The sequence below is a fragment of the Henckelia pumila genome, chromosome 1 (genome assembly GCF_033568475.1).
Source record: "Henckelia pumila isolate YLH828 chromosome 1, ASM3356847v2, whole genome shotgun sequence".
Taxonomy (NCBI): Eukaryota; Viridiplantae; Streptophyta; class Magnoliopsida; order Lamiales; family Gesneriaceae; genus Henckelia; species Henckelia pumila.
This window is the reverse complement of record NC_133120.1, coordinates 18126773-18143260: the sequence shown is the minus strand read 5'-3', so window position 1 is coordinate 18143260 and position 16488 is coordinate 18126773. Positions and strand designations below refer to the sequence as shown.

The 16488-nt window shown below is 43.8% G+C and overlaps 1 protein-coding gene across 1 annotated transcript in view; it reads left to right on the top strand.

The window, feature by feature from the left end:
* LOC140887318 (plastid-lipid-associated protein 6, chloroplastic) overlaps positions 1-14997 on the top strand; it is a 92290-nt gene extending 77293 nt beyond the window's left edge. Inside the window, exon 5 of the transcript XR_012151791.1 lies at positions 14986-14997. The gene's annotated coding sequence lies outside the window, so the exon portion shown is untranslated. The remainder of the gene's footprint in view (positions 1-14985) is intronic.
* The last annotated feature ends 1491 nt before the right edge of the window (positions 14998-16488 follow it).

Genomic DNA, 16488 nt, shown 5'->3' with positions numbered 1-16488 from the left:
TCGAACGACTCTCGATTTACCAATGGTTGTTGATTCGATCGGGATATATGGATGAAGGGACCGTACTGTACGCTAACCAAAATCTATTGGTTCTTGCAGGCACTATCAGTGATACCTAGGGAATCATGGGGCGATGTTGCTAGGCGCTCTTACCATGATTCGATGGGCAAGTCGGAAATTGTTGTTCCGAGTCACAAGGAGTTGTGAGCCCACGGCTTGCTGTATCCCTGAACCATTGAGGGTCACACAGAGTAATGGATTTTTAATCCCCGTTGAGATAGTTAAATTTAAAGAGTTAAATTTAATGAACAAAGAAGTTGGACTTCTTATTTAAGAGTAGAGGAGTAAGATTTTCTAAAATGACATAGGGATGGGCATTTTTGGAAATCACTGAATTCAGATTCAGAAAAATTTATCTTGACTTTAAAAGGTGCAGAAATGGTTTCTGTGCACATTGGTGAAATCGGTTTATCAATCGGAGTCATGATGAATTTTATATTAATTTCTGAACATGCGGGCTTTGCTTGTCGGGCTTGAACTTATGACTAATGGGCCCTAAGCTATTAGCGGCCTACATTATAAATAAGTTATTGCAGTACAGAAATTACATACAACAGGTCACAAAATTATTTTCGAAAAAACCCTATTTTTCTAAGTGTGGCCGCCGCCCCCCTTTCCTCTGCTCGGAAAAATCCAGTCTGTGAATTTTGAATTACAGTCTGTTTTAACGGATCAAATTCGTTAATTCTCTTCGTAGAAACTTCTGATAGATTTTCTAGTGCAATCTATCAGAGGGATTAAATATCCGTTCGTGGACCTGATTGAAGAACAGTTCGTCCATCAGTTCCAGGGATATACAACAAGAGCAGAGCAATCTGTTGGTGTCCAAAATCTCGATTCGAGATTGGAGGTAAAAATTTATAATTGTTATTTAATTTTTACACACACAATTTAATCGTAAAGTTTTGATACCCAATATGGAATCGTTCCATATAAATTTTTAAACTTCCGCTGCACCGGGTATCAATTCTGATTGATCTGATCGCCGCGTTCTCCAACACACCACCCTCAGCATTAGTAGCCTATGTCGAATGATTACTTCTATCTCGGAACTAGAGATAGTATCGACGAAAACGATTCCAGTTATCCTGTTCCAGATAACCAATTTCTTGGCTCACTTGCGGGGATAAACAAACTGATTCACCTTGATCCCGCGCATAATCTATCAATACTAGTGGCAATTACGTTATCTAATCCTTTCAATGACACAGCATATCAGAAAGCACTAGGATATCAGTGACAACAATCCTGCTAGACTCAGAAACACAAGTCTCAGCTGCTGTCTCATCCCATGAAACAACTAATGCTAACCTGCTAGTGCTCATTGAAATCCATAAGCACTTGCCGAATCGTCTCTCAAGAACAACTCTCGAGAAATCTGTTGGAAGCACCCCAAGCAAAACACTTTGACCAACAATCCCCAGAATTTGTCCACTGATAATCCTGGGACAATCACTGAATCCTATTTCCGCAAACTGGATAAATCATTGCTAAAACCAAGCAATGTTCAGATCAAATTCCGTCAATGGTAATCTCAGTAATGCTATTAACTAGAAAATGATCACAAGAGCCAACCTATGACTATTCTCATGATCTGTAGAATCCAAAAAGCCCCGATTCTCGCATCTCTGGAGATTCCTTAGCAACTAAAGAATTCCCTAAATGCACTTGAATCGCTATATCAAAGCATACCATACTTATAGTACTATTCCCAGTACTTCTTGATTCACTACATCCCAATCAGTACCGATTGGAATAATCTGATCGATCAAGTTGATCTACTGTAGCTCTCGCTCTGCCTGACGATATCAACCCTAATCAGGCAATCACAGATCAATGAAACTCTCATGGCCGATCAATGTCGATGATCTCACTGCCACACGTCCGCAGATCCCAAATACTTGGAATCAAAAGAATCACAGCTGATTCAATCACTCATCTTTGACAGAGTCAGACAACAGTTACAAGTAATTACTAGTGCTAAACCTGCACCAGTCTAGACATACTATCCACTGCCTATATTCATTCAAGATGATTATAAGGACTTGTTCAACCAAAGCCGCAATACAAGTTTGAAAGATTCCAGCTATCGCTGAACATGCTCCTGATAACTATATCTCTTGCTAAGACTGCAACAAATCGAGACTGAGGTTACTTGTCACGGTGTCCCACCTGAAATCACCACCAAGTGTACATTGGCATAAATCACGCTATCCTCATGCCTCAAATAGTCATGTACAATCCTTAGCATCGGATATAATCTATCACTGAAGGAAACCATCAATGTTGAAACCTACTCATCTCCGAGTCAAATGTTTCAGGAATTTCACAAACCCATATCCTGGATAGCCACTATCACAAGAGAATCCAAACCCCGACTAGATCCACTAGTCTAGCTGTATCAAAAACTATCTGCTCAGAGTACGCACTTGTCAAGGAAATCCCTCCAAGACTGGTCTTAATGACCAAAACTACAAACCAATATCTCTGACGACAGTCAGTCGATATCTAAACCGCTGATACCTAACCAGGCATCTAATCCAATGTCATACCTCGTCGTGACTATTACCAAAACTCTAGACTAGGTAGCCTTCCCACCGCCAATCCTGAAGCACGAAGGCTTCCAGGTATTCTCCGAAGTACAAAAGACTCCCAGAGTAACACTGGCATAGGGTCGCGCTCCATCATGTCTAGTCATGATCATAGTCCACAACTCTCGATATGTACTCAACTGGTTCCTGATGAAATACCATCATCACGAATTCCCAACCTATGAAGGTCAATCAGGATACTGTTCTATGGAAACAACCTAGAATGAAACTCAAAATTTCAAACAAGATCAAAATTCCCATGCCCCTAAATGAATCACCTCATCACTGGCACTAACCCAGTCGAACGACTAATTAGGTCAATCCTAGGAAAACACCTAGACTAACCCCATGTCAATCCGTTATCGCTGGCTTACTCAAAATCCATGAGCTATCCTAGTTGATTAGTCAACTAATTCCAAGCCAAACTTTATAAAATTACTTGAAATCAATCACGAATTGCTGAATAAGTAACACATGTACCATTACTTCAAGTTTGTACAATTTCTTTATTACAATCCCATGTAATATCATTACAGTATTCCGAAAATACAACAACAAGTACATCCAATAACTTTATATGATACAACTAAATTCTGATGATATATTACAACTGAAATACTGTTTACAACTACAACAATAAAGTATTTAAAATCATCAAATCCTATCTTCGTCTCTTGAGCATGAAGCTTCCCATAGACACACGCATCGATACAAGCATACTCCTGTCCAAGTCTCTCTACATGTCCTCTCGCAAAGAACTCCGGAGAAATGGCACGTGATAGCTAACCAGCTATGCTCTGCGTCAGTGCATGTCAGTCGACTTCTTCTGCTCACGATCTACCATCAGCGTTCTTCTTGTACCCAAATCATGCTTTTGAACATGAAGTTTCCCGTATGCCTACCAAAAGCATCGATACAAGCATACCGGCAAAACCATATTCTGCACGAGTTTACAGACCTTACGCTCGAAACCTGTCATGTCTTAGGCACTCAAGGTATCTCCTGTGAAGGTCTATCTGACAATCTCTTCAGCTACGAGTGAAGAATCTTCAAGGACTGGAACCACATGGATTACTAAACACCATTCGTTCCAAAAAGCCCTCAGAGATATCTAACGCGATATACCCGATCTTCTTTTCCAGTCTTCCTTGGCTAGAATCCATATGTTCTTCGATCAACATCCCAATGCATCGAATGATGAACCGTTCACAACAGTCAGTCTATCTATCGATATGCTACTACTGGTGTTCTCATCACTGCTGCATTCCTTATAGTAAAGACTTATGCCGCAAACCTCGGCAATGAAAAACCAAATCTTCTTTCGCTAGGCCTCAATCAATCCTACAAGGATAATCAAGAAGTCTTATTATCAATTTCCTAAGTCCCTTGCATGCAGCTCTGATACCATAAATGTAGCGACCCGACCCAGATCCACTACCTAATCAGAGTTAAGAGCATAATTAAGCATGCATTAAATAAAATCGCTGCGAAAGACTTAAATACAAGCAGACCGGCAGAATACAACCGGCTAACAAACTTGATTATACAACCCAATCGAATTACTTAGATAAAAAAACCTACAGCTAAATACTGCTGTCTTCAAGGTCGTTGGCTCCTCCAGGCTCCTGGTGCTCAATCCTGCACCTACACCTGCCCCATCGAATAGGGTATCCAGATACACAGAAAATATTGGACGTGAGCTCTGAGCTCAATACGAAAGCACGGATAAACATACAACTATGATGCATGCAAATGACCGGGTATCCATATCTGGGATAACTGTATACGAACTGCTCAGACTGGCGCCTGGGATATAAGCTCGTCACATCGGGGTAGCTAACCACTGTGTGCAACCACTCATTCCCGAATCACGGACGCGGACCACGGAGTCCTTCAAGTATCAGTACCTAAGGGTACTCGATATCAAACATCCTAACAGGGCTGAGCAACCCTAACTGGCTCATCTCGAAAGATATACAGATGTACAGGCACAAGATGATATGCACATGCCGCATAACAATAATAACATGCAAACACATAAATGCAACATATAAGCTTGCATATCCGCTGACAATCTCAGTCAGTACTTACGTACCTTTCTAAGGCAGTCCTAGTAGTCCCACTCTAGGTTCCAAGCCTATCATCAAGTCTACAATGCAAATACCCATGCATCATTCAATAAGCTCTAAAAGCCTTAACTAAGCTATTGCATACTCCTAAATAATTTAAGGAGACCATAGCTATACCTGCGTCCGTCGTCAGCCCACTGATGGCGACTATCCCGCAACTAGGGCACTCCCCTGCTGCGAATCCACAGCCTCGAACACGGCTCTACAACACGAGCACTGCTCCGCTACTATGTCAGACACTGTCTGACTATACTAAAATATGTTCCCTAATCCAACTCTAAAATAAGAGTACCCAAAGCCCTAAATAGAGCCTTGCAGTCGAAGGAGAGGAACTCAGAATTGGCAAGAAATGAGGAGCTCGGACCTCATATTTATAGGCATCGATCGGAAGCTCCGAACGTGCAGATCGGAAGCTCCGTTCCTCCGATCGGAAGCTCCGATGCCACGCGTCAATCCCATCCACATGCAACCACACACCTGTCACCGACGGTCTATCGGAAGCTCCGATCGCCTTGCTTCCGATGTGGTTCCGAACTCACCAAGATCGGAAGCTCCGATCCTGGATCGGTGGCTCCGATCCTGCTCGAGTCTTGGGACCCTTTGGACCATTTCCGAGTGTTCTGGATCCATTTCCGAAGTCCTTTAATTCATCTGGAATTTCTTAATCATGTTTTACCTAGTCTCAACATGATTATACAATTAATTACTCATTAATCATTAGTTTTGGATACGGGCCACTACAACTCCTGAATCTGCTCCTTCAACTCTTTCATCTCGGTAGGAGCAAGTCTGTATGGTGCCTTTGAGATAGGCACCGTGTCTGGCAATAAGTCGATACTGAACTCCACCTCTCTCACTGGTGGAATCCCTGCAACATCCTCCGGAAAGACGTCCGGAAAATCACGAACCACCTCTATCTCTGATAATGATCTACTAGCTGGTTTTGAGGCCGTGACAATACTCGCTAGGAAACCTCGGCAACCACGTTTCAACAGCTTCCTCGCCTGAATAAGAGATATCACCTGAGGATTATCACTGCTCTGAGATGCATTAAAAGTAAACGGGTCGCCTCCCGGCGGTTTCACTGACACTGTCCTCCGACGAAAATCAATCGAAGCTCCATTGACTGTCAACCAGTCCATACCCAATATCAAATCAAATCCGCTCAATGGAAAAACCAGTACATCTGCACGAATGGAGTGACCCTGTAGCTCCAACTCCAGCTCTTGAATGACACTATAGGTAGAAATAATCTGTCCTGATGGCATAGTGACATCATAACCACTGTCGGCAATCTCAGGTGTGATGCTTATCCGTCTGATAAACTCTAGGGAGATAAACGAATGCGTAGCCCCTGAATCTAGCAACGCAAACGTGGAGTTGCCTCCAACTAGAATTCTTCCTGCACGCAGAAGAATCCCAACAACTTCATACCACTACTAAACTTTTCCCCAAAGATGAGTCACTAATAACCCTTAATTCTAATCACAAGTAAAACATGCTTCCTATTCTAACATGCAGATAGAAAAATCCCAAATAACAAATTATTCCACAAAGAAAAATCGAAATTCTTAACCAAAGGAAGAAATTATAAAATACTAGGGGTAAGATATACCGGTGATCAAGGAGGTATCTGGGTCTGCCTCCTCAGCCTGCATCACGAACACTCTCCCTGTAGTGTTCTTCTTCCTCGGGCAATTGGTCATCTGGTGCCCTGGCTCTTTACAATGAAAACAGACGCCCGCTCCTAGAAGACATGGTCCTGAATGCATCTTCTGGCACTTCGGGCAAGTAGGATATCCTCCAGCATTAGGGGCCCCGCCCCTAGGCTGCTGTCTCTGCTGCTTTGGCTTCTGCTGATTCGGGCCCTTAGACGGCCCAGTAAACTGCTTCTTCGCAGGAGGCTGCGAAGATGGTCGCTGATACCCAGACTGAAACTGCCTCTTACTCTGCTGCTCCCTCTGGATCTCTATCCTACCCTCCTCAGAACGCAAGGCTCTACTGACTGCAGCCTCATAAGTGGGGACGTCCGCCATGCGGTCATGCTTGATTTCTGCCCTGAGCCCCTCAATAAACTGTCTCATCTTCTCAGATGCACTGTCAGCAATCAGCGGCACAAGGTAATAGCCCCTCTCGAACTATCGGATGTACTCCACAACTGTCTTGTCTCCCTGTCGAAGACTCATGAAATCTCGAATCATGCTACTGCGCACGTCTTCAGTGAAATACTTGGAGAAAAACATCCTCCGGAAGTCTGTCCATCGCAAAGTAGTCAGATTCACTCCCCGTGATGCACTCTCCCACCATAAGTCTGCATCACCTTTCAGCATGTACACTGCGCACCTCACCTTGTCCGCATCAGTCAACCCCATGTAAGCAAAGATGCTCTCCAAAGAAGGGATCCACCCCTCAGCAATGAGTGGATCTGTGGCACCTGCGAACTCCTTAGGTCCCTTATTCTGGAACTTCTCCTCCACATCCTCATCATGGGACAGTCTTGGATGTGCCGCTTGCTGCTCCAACAGAGCAGTAATCCCGGCCATCATGTTTGCATTGGCCTGCTCCAATGCTGATAGAGGGTTTTGCGGAGGTGGGGATCCTCCACGCCTGTTCACTGGTCTCGGAGGCATTCTGCACCACCACATATTTCTTTACGTAAATCGACATGCATAACTAAGTACTTAAAAATTTTCTGCTAACATAAATGCTTAAGTCTTAAACATGATACTACTAAATCATACTAAAAGCAATTAAAACTTACAGACCGATAGCGTGGATTTCTGAGCTCGCATAGCAGTGATGACCCCTCCAAGAACGCGGCTCTGATACCAATTGAAACAACCCAAACATTGTAAAATAATATATGCGGAATTTTTTTTTTAAAATAATACTAAGTAAAATAGATGTACATACATGCCCATACATATATGCACAAAATAAACAGATTTAAAAAATAACATAAATAAAATACAACATTTTTACTTAAATAACCGAGTCAAACTTAAATAAAATACTGTCAAACAATCCCCTTAAAAGTTTGCATGCAATAAAAATTATTTAATAAAAATAGTACTAAAATTCACCACTGGAAGGACATAAAAGAAATAAATAAGAAACAGAGTTTAAAAATTCTTAAAATGTTCATAAAGACTCAGCCGACGGTCACGAAGGATCACTGCATGTCCGCTCATACGTCCTCACCACCGGTAGGAACTACATCTTCCTCTACGCACTCACCTGCACCATATAAGTGTAGTGAGCCTAGAGGCCCAACATGCTAACATAACGAGGGTTTAAAATAATTTAAATCACTAGAATACTAATACATAACGAATACATGAATGAGCATGCTTAAAAAGAATTATGACTTAAAATCTTACTTAAACTTGAACTTAAATATAATCATATAATACATACATAACATTGTTGAGCATATCATTTTTCTAACATCGCATGGTCATATCCGTAGTGTAACCTTAAACTTAAAAGGTTCGACTGATCAGTCTCTTAAAACCAACGTACGCGACGGTGACGAATCACCTCTTACTGGTAGTAAACTACCCTTAAATTGACAGTAAACTGTCCTTAACATGTGGGGACTTGTCCCCCTTAAATTGTCACACTACTTCAACTTCCAACATAAAAATTATTTTCTAGCTCAACCTTAAACATTAAATCATGCCATAAAATTATTTCATGAATGCATGTACTTAAATAAAATGTGTGTCCTTCATATATATTTAATTTAATTTTTATACTAACATATAAATACTAAAATGACATTCATGTATAAAATAATTAAATATATATTTAGGACACATGCAATTTCTCATGGTTTGTACTGAACTGCTGGCCCTAACATTCAAGCCCATTTTCTTAAATTCTGGCCCATTAACACTGAGACTAGCCCATTAAAAAACTTAAGCCCAAAATACATTTCTAAGCCCAATTAATTTATTCAAGCCCATTAACACACACTTGGCCCAATAACAATTTAATTTGGCCCAATGGGCCCAAAAGCCCAAAGACTGGCCCAATAACTTCCATGGGCCCCCTGGCCCATAAAAATTATTGGACTAACTTAATTAAATTTATTTAAGCCCAATAATAATTAAATTCAACCCAATTAATTAAATGCCCATTTAACACTTAATTAAACTTAAAACTTAAAAATAAAAAATACCCGAGCCCGACTCACTTAACCCGGACCCGGACTAGGACCCGCTAGACTTGACCCATGACTTAATGACCCGACCCGGACCCAACGACCCGACCCGGACCACCCCAAAACCTTACAACCCATCGCCCCCTTTCCCTGTTCTGCTCGGCCGCTAGCAGCAGCCCCCTACTCCGCCGCCCAGACGTAGCCCACATCTGGGCGGTCCAAACCAGCCCATGGCCCCAGCCTCATGCAGCCTAGACCACCATCTCCAAACCCCCTTCTCAGAAACCTAAACCTGCGCCCCATGGAGGCCGATCAAACCAGCTCCAAATCTGGGCTCTTTTGGCTTGAACCATCCAAGCCATTCGAGCCTAGACTCACCTTAGACATCCTAGGGTCCTTGACCAGCAGTTGTACGATCCATGGCTAAGAAAAACATGAGTATGTCAATCAAGGTGAGAAAAACGTGAGATGCTCAACCACCCGAGCCTTTTTCTGAAAAATTCTTGAAGATATTGATGCATACACAACACACACATATTTTACTGATATGGCACAAAAATAAGAGAAAGAAGACATGCCTTGCACCGTTGAATGGAAAGAAAAAGACGTAGATGACGATTCCGGGACGACGGGGCGATGACAACTAACTTGGAAGCTTTAAAAAAAACATCTATGGTGCCTTAAGCTTTCTGGCCGATTGGGAAGGTGATGGAGGTGACTATGGGTGCTTAGGGTGAGAAGGAGATGGAATAAGCGTGTGTTAGGGGATTTGGGCGATGGTTTGGGTAGTTTAGGATAATAATTTTGGAAAAATAAATAATCTAGGAGATAATAGCATAATTAAAAAGGTTCCTAAGTTTGTAAAATATTGATAACTTAAATAAAATATCACAAATCCCGAAATATTAAATTAGGGGATTTTTAAAGATAATTAAAAGTCAATATTTTGGCTAAATTTGGATAAAAATTGACTCCTAAAATTATATAAAATTAAATACTGATAATTTTGAGGAAAAAAACTCAAAATAATATTTTTGGGCTCCTAAAAGACTCATAAAATAATTTGGGTAGAAAGTTGTCATCTCGTCCGTCCACGGTCCCGTCTACGCGATAAAATAATTAAATTCCCATAAATCATGAAAATCACTAATTATGGGTTAAATGCTTAAAAATAACTTAAAGCATGCACAACTAATTTCACATAATTATTTAACTCGTAATCTAAAATTCTAAATAAATAAAATCCCTAATTATGCATGCGAATTTACGTACTAAAAATACTGGGTGTTACAGGAAGACTATACCGACTCTAGCTTCCAATGAGATATCGATGAATTGAAGTCAACCTCTGTTTTTGTATTCATGCTCAATGGTGTTGCTGTCTATTGAAAGAGTTCCAAGCAAGACAACAATGCGGATTCCACCTTTGAGGCCGAATATATGGTTGCATCAGATGCAGCAAATGAGGTTGTTTGGATGAGTAATTTCATCCAAGAGTTGGACGTTATTCCTAATGGAGTTTCTCCAGGTCTCATAAAAAATCCGAACATGTACTGAAAAAAAAACACGTCATCCGGGAGATTGTGGAAAGAGGAAATGTAGTGACCCTTACCCGGATCACCTACTAAACAGAACTTAGGCATGCAATTAACTTAAAGAAACATATATCAGAATAAAACTGCGGAAACCAATAACATTATACAATCCCAAGTAAAGGAATCTGTAATTATCCAATAATATACAACCAAATCGAATAGCTGTATAAACCCAAACAACAGTAATAAAGCCTAGACGAAGCTCCAGCTGGCCAACCACTGACTAGCCCCTCCTGGATCCACCCTCCTCGTACAATCGCAAACCTGCCCCATGGAATAGGGTGTCCAGAAAATACAGAGTACGAGACGTGAGCATAAAACGCTCAGTGCGAGAGTATGAGTATACATGCATGCAAAGTGAACTCCCTATAGACTCGAGGTCAAGGATCAGATAACAGAGACAGACCGGGCCCTGATATGTAGCACGCTGTGCCGTCGCTTCAGGAGGTGGCTCCCATACCGAGATAAATGTGGATACGCCGGACCCAAATCGATGGAAGTCCATCCACTAACAGGATAGGGTACAACCCTACTAACAGACATCTCGAAGGAGATACAGCAAGATGCAAATGAATGCAGCATAATATCATGGCATATAAATCATGCGGTCACATAATACATGCATACTCAGTCAGGATATATCGAACAGTACTTCCGTACCTAAAAATACCAGGTAGGCACTACCAGCTCTAAGTCCAAGCCTAAAGTCCGCCTACACAGCAAAATGATACTACTATCATTAAAGTGCTCTAAAAGCCTTAACTAAGCTATTGCATACTCCTAAATATTTATAGGAAGCAAAAGCTATACCTTCGTCCGTCGTTAGCCCTTTGATGTCGATGCCTCCAGAACTTGGGCACAACTCCGCTACGACTACCGAACGCCTCTCCGACCTCCGGACCAAGCCTAAGAAGACTAGAACAGCTCGAATATGACTAGAAATAGGGAGGAAATCCGGAATTGGCAAGGAGAAATGAAGTCTCGGCCTTTTATTTATAGACAACGATCGGAGCCTCCGATCCTCGATCGGAACGTCCGATCCTGCCATCGGAGCTTCCGAAGATCCTGATCTGCCACGTGTCAAAATATCACTTGTTGACTCCAGATAGGGGTGATCGGAGCCTCCGGTCCTGATCGGAGCTTCCGATCCAGCCACACGTCATGGATGACGTAATATCATCGGTGCCTCCGATCCTCATCGGAGCTTCCGATCCCGATCGGAGCTTCCGATCGTCCCTTCGGAGCTTCCGATCCGTCCAATCCCCAATTTATTTAATTAGCATTAATCCTTTAATTACTCAATTAAGGTTCGGGCTACTACATTCTCCCCCACTTAAGATATTTCGTCCTCGAAATCAGATCTTAAGTACCGAATGCAAATACAGAAATCAGAAACATTCTTTATTCAAATCCAACATTTACAGAGTTTGCAACTGAATACAACTTAAAGAATGAAATCAAAACAACTCAAGATGGTCTTTACGCATCCTGTCCTCAAGCTCCCAAGTAGCTTCCTCAGTGCCTCGGCGCTGCCACTGAACTAAAACCAAAGGAATGATTTTGTTCAGTAAAACCTTATCCTTATAATCAAGGATGCGAAGAGGTTTCTCAACATAAGTCAAATCCTTGTCTACCTGAACCTCAGATCGCTGCAGGATATGAGATTCATCCGCCACATATCGTCGCAACAAAGATACGTGGAACACGTCGTGAATACTGGATAGATGCGGTGGCAAAGCTAGTCGATAAGCCAAATCGCCAATACTCTCCAAGATCTCAAACGGACCGATAAATCTGGGAGACAACTTGCCCTTAAGGCCAAATCTGAGAATCTTGCGGAAAGGTGACACTCTCAGAAACACTTTCTCCCCGACCTCGAACTGCAAGGCCTACGCTTGATATTAGCATAACTGGCCTGACGATCCTGTGCAGTCTTAATCCGTTTCTTGATTTGATCAACAATGTCTATCGCCTGCTGGATAAACTCCGGTCCTTCAGCCTGTCTCTCCCCCACTTCTTCCCAGAAAAGTGGAGTACGACAACGTCGCCCATACAACGCCTCAAAAGGTGCCATCCCAATACTAGTGTGATAGCTGTTGTTGTAAGCGAACTCGATCAACGGCAAATGATCCTGCCAGGCTGAACCAAAATCCATGACGCACGCTCTAAGCATATCCTCTAACGTACGGATAGTGCGCTCTGACTGACCATCAGTCTCCGGATGATAGGCTGTACTCAAACTGAGAGTAGTACCCATCGCACGCTGAACACTCCCCCAGAATCTAGAAGTAAACCTGGGGTCCCGATCGCTGACAATGCTCACAGGCACTCCATGAAGTCGGACGATCTCCTGAATGTACATCCGTGCCATGCGATCCACAGAGTACTCTCGGCTATAGGCAATGAAATGCGCTGACTTGGTGAGTCGGTCCACCACAACCCAGATAGCATCATAGTTCCTCGGGGATACCGGCAAATGGGTCACAAAGTCCATAGTGATAAACTCCCATTTCCATTCAGGAATAGGCAGACTGTGAAGCAATCCTCCAGGTCGTCGGTGCTCGGCCTTGACCTGTTGACACACCAAACATCTCGAAACAAACTGATAAACACTGCGTTTCATTCCCTTCCACCAGAAACGAGTACGTAGATCCTTGTACATCTTGTTGCTCCCAGGATGAATACTCAACTTAGTGCGATGTGCCTGAGATAAAATCTCCTCTCGCAACTCTTCATCCTGTGGAATCACAAGCCTACCAGACAAACACAGAAAGCCATCTGACTGATAATGAAATCCAGACGAGCTACCCTCGTTAGCTAGACGAGCTAAACGCTGGGTCTTTGAATCAGACATCTGAGCATCTCGGATCCGCGAATACAAGGCTGGCTCAGATAATATCGCAAACATCAGGATACTCTGCATACCTTTCTTATGCTTGAAGGTATAACCTGAAGTACAACAGTCACTGATCGCACTAGACATCGAACAAGTCTGAAGTGCGGATAGTCGCACCTTGCGACTCAAAGCATCAGCGGTGAGATTAGCAGCTCCCGGATGGTACTTAATCTCGCAATCATAGTCCTTAAGCAAGTCCATCCAACGTCTCTGCCTCATGTTCAACTCCGCCTGAGTGAACAAATACTTGAGACTCTTATGGTCGGTGAAGATCTCAAATTTCTCGCCATACAGATAATGACGCCAGATCTTCAAAGCGAACACAATGGCTGCTAACTCCAAATCATGGACTGGGTAGTTGTACTCGTGAAGCTTCAGCTGTCTAGAAGCGTATGCGATCACATGCCCATTCTGAGTCAGGACACAACCTAACCCCTGAAGAGAAGCATCCGTGTAAACTACATACCCTCCAGATCCAGACGGTAATGCTAACACCGGCGCAGAAGTCAACCGCCGTCGAAGCTCACGGAAATTCTCCTCACACTCGGAGGACCACTCAAAATCCACACCCTTGCGGGTAAGCTGCGTCAACGGTCGAGCTAACTGAGAGAAGTTCAGAATGAAGCGACGATAATACCCTGCTAGACCCAGAAAACTATGGATCTCAGCAACTGTCGTCGGACGCGACCAATTAAGTACCGCTTCAATCTTGCTTGGATCAACAGAAATCCCCTCCCTGGATATGATATGGCCAAGAAAAACCACTCTATCCATCCAGAACTCACACTTGCTCAGCTTGGCGTACAATTGCTCATCTCGAAGAGTCTGCAGTACCAACCGCAAGTGAGAAACATGCTCTTCCGTATTACGCGAATACACCAAGATGTCGTCAATGAAGACCACGACAAACTTGTCCAAATACTCCCTGAAGACACGGTTCATCAGATCCATGAATATAGCCGGCGCATTAGTCAAACCAAATGGCATCACTAGGAACTCGTAATGCCCATAGCGAGTACGGAATGCAGTCTTGGCTACGTCCTGATCACGGACTCTCAACTGATGATACCCAGATCTCAAATCAATCTTGGAGTAAATTGATGTGCCCTGCAGCTGGTCAAACAAGTCATCAACACGAGGCAACGGATACTTGTTCTTCACAGTCACTCGATTCAACTGCCGATAGTCAATGCACAGCCGCATCGACCCATCCTTCTTCTTCACGAAGAGAACAGGAGCTCCCCAAGGAGATACACTAGGACGAATGTACCCTTGTCCAAAAGATCCTGTAGCTGATTCTTCAACTCACGCATCTCTGACGGTGCCAGACGATACGGTGCTCTAGAAATAGGCGAAGTACCCGGCATCAACTCTATGCCAAACTCGACTTCCCTAGCAGGAGGAAAACCCGGAATCTCATCAGGAAACACATCTGGAAATTCATCCACAACAGGAATGCTCTCTATCCCAATACTCTCAGCGGACAAATCAACTGCATAGATAAGGAAGCCTTCCCCGCCAGACTCTAGAGCTCGACAGGCTCTCAAAGCGGATACCAAAGGCATCGGGGGTCGCGCTCCCTCACCATAGAAAAACCAACTCTCACTCCCTTCCGGATGAAAGCGTACTAATCTCTGATAGCAGTCCACTGAAGCTCGATAGGTAGTCAGCACATCTATTCCCAGAATGCAATCAAAGTCGTCCATCGCCAGGACCATGAGATTCGCCAACAGAACATTCCCTTCGAACTCTAAAGGGCAACCCATCACTAGACGCTTAGCCAAAGCAGATTGGCCCGTCGGAGTAGAAACAGACATCACTACGTCTAGTGCAATGCATGGTAACTTATGCCTCTTAACAAAACGTGCAGAAATGAAGGAATGAGATGCACCAGTGTCAATAAGTACAAGAGCAGGTATACCATAAAGCATAAATGTACCTGCGATGACTTTCTCATTCTCCTCCACAGCCTGATCATGTCTCAGGGCAAACACCTGGCCAGAAGCTCGTGGCCTCAAATGAGAAATCCCAGCAGACTGTCCCTGCGACCTCTGCTGAACGGTAGCCTGAGAACCCGATCCTGTACCAGAACCAGAACCACCTCCCCCAGACAGTGGACAATCCCTCCGGATATGACCAGTCTCTCCACAACGGAAACAAGCTCCAGAAGCTCTGCGGCACTTGTCGGATGGATGGTTCTTCCCACAGTGATCACACTTGTCCTTCTTACCATAACGGACAATACCTCCAGAACCAGAGGAAGAAGAAGATCCAGACTTCTTGAAAGTTTGGGCACGGGGACCCAAAGAACTAGCAGGCCTCGACTGAGGGAAAGACCTGTTCCGCCGAATGCTGTCCTCTGCCTGATGACAACGGCTCACCAAACCCTCGTAGGACATGTCGTCGCCAACCGCCACACGGTCATGGATCTCAGGGTTAAGGCCCTGAAGGAACAAATTATACTTCATCTCTGAGCTATCAGCAATCTCGGGGCAATAGGATAGCAGATCAAAGAACCTCTGCTGATACTCATCGATAGACATGGTTCCCTGTCGCAGACTCAGTAGCTCGCCTGCCTTCGACTGTCGGAGTGCAGGAGGAAAATACCGCTTTTGGAAAGCTGTGCGAAACTCGGCCCAGGTGGCTACTCCTCTCGCCGCAAGAAAAGGTGTAGAAGTAAACCTCCACCACCTGCGCGCACGCCCATCCAGAAGATAGCCAAGGGTCTCCACCTTCTGCTCATCGGTGCATTGGAAAGTCTGAAAAGTTGTCTCCATGCGGTCTAACCAGTTCTCCGCATCCTCCGGAGACTCACCTCCAACTAAGGGCTTAGTACCCATAGCTAAGAATCGACGCACAGTGAAACGCTCGTCGTCATGATGACGATGACGCCGTTCTCGACGAGGCTCCCGGTCGGCATCACCCCAACGCCCACCAACACTGCCATGAGAACTCTGGTCGTCACGATTTGACATCTACAAAAATACCTCAAGATGAGACTAAATCCCAAGAAATATTTTGCATGCTCTGATACCATAAATGTAGTGACCCT